The following is a 7,074-nucleotide window of genomic DNA, read 5'->3' on the forward strand; positions in this document are numbered from 1 at the left end:
TATAGATTACTGGTCATGCCCATAAATGAACATTGGGGTGGATCCGAAGAAAGCAGTGCCAGTGAGCTTTCCATTTGGCTCAAAGATGAATTGTCTGTGGTCTTCAGCAGCACCAATGGATTCAGAAATGATATTGTTGGTAGCCCCAGGGTGTTGTACCACAGTTTCGCAGAGGGGCCATTCACTGTCTTATGGACCTCTGCAATGGGAGGAACTATGATCATGAGTCCCTCTGTGGTGCCCAATTTGTCATGGGTGACTATTGCCATGGAGCTTAAGCAGTTGATAGTACAGTAGCCATTGTTGATATTCTTGAAATAGTTGCCTTACTTAGAATTCACACCCATCAAAATAAGTGGTTCTCAGCAAAAGATGCAGAGATGATGATGATTTGTCTTCATCTTGGAAGTGAATGGCAGTCTTCTCCATGGTAGTGAAGATTCCAGTGGACTACACAATTTTTTCAGCACAAGTACCATACCATGTGATGTATGTAGGATCTTGCTCCTGGAAAGTGAAAGTGAGTTTCCCATTGATGACAAGATTCTTGTTCTTGTATTGACTGTGCCACTGAACTTGGCATTGGTGGAATCATAGTGGAACTATATAGATCATATAGTCGAGGGTAATTAAGAGGTCACTGACAGAAACAATATCCACTTTACCAGAGCTAAAAAGAGTTCTGGCGACCAGAAACACAATATAGTTAAATTTGTATATAACATTTATCGTAGTGTATTAGGAGCATGGATGGTTCTGCATGTCTCTTAATGAGTAGAAGTAGAGCCAAAGTGTCATGATTTTCAAGAAGTAAAACTATAAGCTTTACCTAACATAAATGTTAATAAACTTCATCATTGAAGTTGAATATTTGAATATAATGGCATTATATAATAAATATAATTTTAAAATAACCCAGAACATCTACTAATAATATACTTTAATCTGAAAACTTTTTATTAGTGCATATAATTATACATCATAGTGGGGATTATTATGCCTTATTCATATAAGCACATAACATAATTTGGTCAATCTCATTCCCCAGTATATTCAGTTTTCTTGAGATTTTTTTTCAACTAAATTACAGATACAAATGAAACATCTAAAATTTAATTAAAACTAATATTAAAACCAGGAATTAATTTGTAGAAAACATATGGAAACAGGAAAAAGAAAAACAGCTTATTTTTATTATTATTAATTTTATTTTATTTATTATTATTTATTATTATTTATTTATTATTATTAATTTATTTTATTATAATTTATTATTATTAATTCCTAGTCTCCATGTACACACACACACACACACACACACCCATACACACCCTACATGGATATAAAAATGCTTCTAACACTTGGATAAATACTCACTCACCTGTAATTAATGCTATGCAAATTCATAAGACATAAATGGAATTTACACCTGTTATAATTAGTAAATTTTAGTTAAGTATGTTTAATAATATACTTTAATGAGAATGCAGCACAATAGGGACATATCTGTCATCTTAGGACTGTTTTTAATAGGCAAAAATACAAATATAACCCAATCTTAGTAACATGCACATCATGAAAATAACAACTGTATGAATTGTTCTGCATGCATTAAAGAAAATTATTGTATATCACCTGCTTAGCAAAGTGAAGCAAACCTGTATGTTCTGATCATGAAAAAGTACCAAAACATTTCATGCCTAACATATATAAGACATTTTTTACTTCTGGGTTTAAGTAAGACATGTAATGATATTAATCTAAGGTGTTTTTCCAAAGCTGAGATATTTAATAAAACTTTAATTTAAAAGACTGTAATATAAATTTATTTAAAATATAAATGCTAGCCTTTTTTCTAGTATACCCCCATAAAATGTGATTCTAAACTAAGCTAATAAAGGGTCCTTACAAAGTTTTTTTAATGTCTTCAGCCGAAGAGATATCATTTTTCATTTCCTCTGAGGATATCATTAGATTTGAGTTTGACAAAGAACACTAGGTGTTCAAAATTGTTTAACCTCATATCCTGTATATGCTTGAAAAAGCATTACAAGCTAATCAAGAATGTAGGCATCTTCACTTTCAGTTTACAGAAAATAGAGTGATATAGAATCAAGCCAAGTGTGTGGAAACAATACGAGAAATTGAGAATGTGGAACACTACACTTGAGCACTAGTGTGAAACCTTTCAACACTGAAATTATGAAAATGTAAACATGACCAAGAAATCAATGCATTGGAGAGTAAAAACCCAAAACTAAAAGTCATTCAATGTTACTAATTTTTGGTGTTCGTTTAGATCCTGGTTTTTAAATCAAACTCAATAAAAATATTTCTGGAACAAAATCTAAAAATTACTGAGAAAAATTTAAATTCTGATAGGATAATGAGATGGTTATTTTCATTGTGTCCACTTTACATTGATGTCACTGTTGTATACTTGTAGGAGACAGCCCTTAAGAAGTAGTGATAGAATATTAAGGGATGGAATGTCATGCTTTCTCAGATGGGCTAGAATGACAATAGATGAGAAAGGCAATGTACAAAAATGGTAAGGTTTTACTTTTGGAATCTAGTTGAAAAGTAAATGGATGCTCCTTGTACAATTATTTCAACTTTTATGTGTATAGAAAATTAACATGTTAAACGTGGGGGCATAAATATCACTAACTACTCATGTACCAATTAAGAGTTAAAAAAAATTTTAATACTTTCTTTTTAGAAAAATTACCTGCTAATTGAATTAAACGCTAATTAGCAAGTACAAATTTTCTTTGAATAACAAGTTTTTCAATAAAGACTAGTTTTTCATACATTTTTCATTTAATAATTTTAACAGGTTAATTAATTGTTTACTAATTAAAATTGAACACTTGGCATGAAGGTACGTGGATCTCTAGATAACTCTAAAATAAACAGGTATTTTTTTTTCCTGCTAGGAATTGTATAGTCAGGCATATCCATGAACATGAATGGGTTTTTATTAAATTAAAAAATAGAGTTTAAGGTACAAACTGACTTATGTGAATACACACTGGCACATACAAACACCCACACACATACACTAACACCACCATAACAAGTATTTGATAGTGATCATTTAAAAATATATATTTTAAAAGTTAACATATGAAATAACAGAGTTGTTGAGAGCCACAGCGGAAGGGGCCCCAGCAAACTTCCAGCTGCCGGCTGATGATTGGCTCACAGCGGCCCCAGCAACATCTAGCTGATTGGCTCCTCTGCGGTGATGCTCATTGGGCTGTTTCCCTGCCCTTTCAGACCACGGAGCTGCTCATTGGGGGACTTTTTTGGCTACCATTTTTCCAATCATCATTACATAAGGTCCTGCCTGTTGATTTACAGCGAGAAAATCTAGCAAACGCACATATCAAAATATTATATTAAGACAGTATATTAATCTTCCAGCCACAAAAACATGATTATCATATGCATTCTCAAAGTTCCACTTGGCTCCAAATCTTAGTCCAAATCCAATGAAGAAAGAAATTATGGCAATTGTATCACTGATATTGAAATAATCACTAAACCACACTTTAATCTTCTGGCTTATTTTCCCAGCTTCAGACATAAAGATCTCACGGACTTTCTCAATGGCATAGGTAAAAATATAAGCAATAACAATCCATTCTTGAACTGAAGGTAACCGTTCCATTTGTACAAGAACTACAAATGTATAAAGCATCAGAAATCCTAAGTATGCCAACGTATTAAACCAGAACTTTACAATTGGTGCATGATAAAAGGCATAAAATTTTTGTGTGATTGGAAGCTTTTTTGATTTTATATGCATCTCCATTTCACTCTTTCCTTCATTACTGTCCAAAATTCTTACTTCTTTAAATACTTCCATAGGGATCTCTTCTGTTATGTTTTGAAAGTTGTTTTCACTATCTTCCATTGTCATCTGATGAGCATCTTGAGATTGTGGAATATGGGACATTTCAGCCTTTGTTTTATATTCTAGCATTAATATGGCAGGTGGAACTAAAATGCTTAATATCACCTTGTACCAAGAATTTTTTCTCATGTTCAGCCTTCCCATCCACATATCAGATAACAACATTTGTGTACAGGTGTGAGCTACAAAAGGTCTAAGTCTTGAAGAAACTGCTAATTTAAGGCAGGTTGAATTACTCCAGTTTTTCAGTTCATAAGTGAGTAATTTCATAGCCATGGTTTCATCTTGTCTGAAGGATTGCTCTAGTAATTCAACTGCCAGTTGGCCAAAATCATTGGAATATTGTTTCAGTTCTTCTGAAGTATCATCTACCAGGTCACTCTGCTTTGCTTCATAGGCCATTGAACGATAGATTTTACAGGCAACTAATGCTTTAGCCATTGATTCTTCACCATGCTGCCATAAAAACCGTGCCATAACCTGCCTCTTCATAAGGCAAGCCCAAATTAACAATTCATTAAGCGGATAAGGAAAGTGCTTGGTTTCTGGATCATCAATATCTACAATTTCATCTTTGGTTCTTTTTTTCTTTCCTTCTTCCATAGCTGTATCAATCTTTGGTCTATAGGGCTGTCCTGTTTTAATGAAATGATTATGTCTCGTTTTTTCCTTTTTATCTGCTCTATTGCCAAAAGATTCGTGACTCTTTCTCAATTGAGGAGTACTGCTGGAGGTATTTCGGCCAGATCTCCAACTATTTCCACCAAGACTATTATATATTAACCGAAAACGTTTCCGAGTATAGGTGCATCTGTAGGTTCCTCCCATGAGATATTCAATAACAAGTCCTATATCAATTAGAGTGATTTTATATCCTGGAGGAAGATTTCCCTGTTTGACATCTCGAACAAGGTGAAATAGCATTGGATTGGTTGGACCTTGTTTAGTGTTGTAAAGTTCTTCCAGTCTTGGAATGGTAAGGAATTTATGCATGCTTACTCCATTTTCAATAAGAAGTTTTACAAATGCAACTCTATCCATTACAAGAGCATCAAGCATAGCTTGTTCCAAGGATCCAACCAGCCACTGCTGTCCATAAACAAATACATGATTTTTGGCAATGTCAACTCTATCCCATGCCAATGTAAGGATAAGCTGGTCAAATGCAGATGCATTAGTACCTTTTAGTAGTGCAGTAAGTATTGCTACATCTATATCCTGATGTTCCTCTGATCCAATGTGGAACACAGTGATAAGCTCTTTTTTCTTCATGCACTCCATCAGTGTTTGAAATAAATGAACTGCTTCACTTTGGCCAAAGTTAAATGTTTTCTTGATGGTTGAAATGATATCAACCTCTGCTGCATCAGGAAGACTTCCTCCTTCTTCTGTTTGTTTGTGAATATAAGCTAGCAAATCTGCAGCTCTGCCTGTTCCTTCACAAACAACTACAGGAACAGGGGGACTTTCTTGAAGGTATTCTAGAACTGTGAGTATAACATTTGGCCCACCCTCAAATATCAGAGCCACTACAGGAACACCTTGGCCAATTCTAGCATGAATTCTTTGCTGATTAATAGTTTTTTCAAGTTCTCTTCTTAGTCTGACTTCTGCGCCATACTTTCCAACTGTGCCATCATCCACCAATATGAAATGGGAATGGAGATTATTCAGGACATTCAATTTGCTCAGGGGGTTCAATAAGGTTTGATAAGGAGCAATGACATCTCTCCCAACAAGATCATTTCTGTTTTCTATCACTCCCCATGGAGCTATTCCAATAGTGCAAATCTTTCGAGATGATCTGGAAGCATGTTCTTTGAGGGCATCACCAACATGTTTTGCCACACCTGTGTTTACCCCTCCTGTTAAAATCCAGGCTCCAGTTGTAACTGCAGCTTGAATAAGACCTTTTCCAAGCAACTGCTTGATTCGTGGGTGTAGCTCAAATTTCTGCATGCCCCCATGAACGGAGATAACAAGTTTGGGTAATTCCATTTGCCATTCTTTAAGCAGAAGTTGCAGAATGATTTCAGGTTTGGTGTCATATGATAGCCTCACATACATAGCTCTGTAGGAATGAGAACCCCCTTGAAAATTGATGAGTCCATAAGCATCCGTTGGGCTCTGTTCTGTATGCTTTTCCACAGACCACTCTTCTATTGCCTGATTAAAATGGTCACCCAATTTCACATCTGAGTATTTCATGGCAAGACTTGCAGTGAAACAAGCATGTTGCTTGACCAAGCGACCACAAAAACACCTGACAAGTTGCTGACAAATCTGACATCCTGGAATGCATCTGTGAGGGTCCTTGGAACTTGGTATAATGTATACACATTCCCTCTTGGTCAAAGTGCTTTCTATCCAGGATTTCTGGGACATTCTCCTCACGGGGCAGACTCCGGAAGGGCAGCAACTCCACCTCCTCCTCCTCCGCGGCCTGTAGCCATCTATCGGGAAGCGTCTCCGGAGGCGACGCTTGATAGAATTCTACTTATTTGCATTGTTTCCTTTTTTTTTTTTTTTTTTTTAGTTTGTATATGTGAATAGAAGATGTTAGATATTTCATAATAAAATTGTCCTTAATTGTAACTAAAATGGTAGCATCTAAATGCCATGCAAGACAGTACAGGAGAGTAAAAAAACCCATCACAAAACTGAGAACTTCAAGGTCAAATCAGCCTTTAATTATAATAAATGGAAAAGTGAGAGGTATAAGTCAGGATAGCATTCAAACCCAAGAACCTTTAGTATAGTTTTGAGGGAGAGTAAAGATCAATTTATATCAGTGAAATTGCAATATTTAAAGTTCAGAGCAGGTGAAATACCTATGCAGGAAATGATTTTCCTCTTTTTGGAGTATATCACCAAATATTCTGTTGCTGTGAGAATAGCTTTTGAACTAACTGACCAAGTTCCTTATTCCTTGCATTCTCTAAACCCAGTGTGCCCCACAGCCTGTTCAACTCACTCTTGCATTTCCTGGGGGCATAAAGAAAAGAAAATCAGAGCTCAGTCAGCTGTGTTTCATTATCACTGTGTTGAAACCAGATGCTGAATGCAAGTCCAGACCTCTATCAGTGTGTTAGAGTTAGGAGAAATTGTGGGTGTTGTGCACAAAGGCTGGGAGAGATCTTTGTCTACAATGT

The 7,074-nt window shown here is 35.5% G+C and overlaps 1 pseudogene; it reads right to left on the minus strand.

Moving 5' to 3' along the window:
* Positions 1-3,333: 3,333 nt before the first annotated feature.
* LOC114108510 (transient receptor potential cation channel subfamily M member 7 pseudogene) lies at positions 3,334-6,394 on the minus strand (annotated as a pseudogene).
* Between the last annotated feature and the right edge of the window lie 680 nt (positions 6,395-7,074).

Source organism: Marmota flaviventris, chromosome 5, assembly GCF_047511675.1.
Source record: "Marmota flaviventris isolate mMarFla1 chromosome 5, mMarFla1.hap1, whole genome shotgun sequence".
Lineage (NCBI taxonomy): Eukaryota > Metazoa > Chordata > Mammalia > Rodentia > Sciuridae > Marmota > Marmota flaviventris.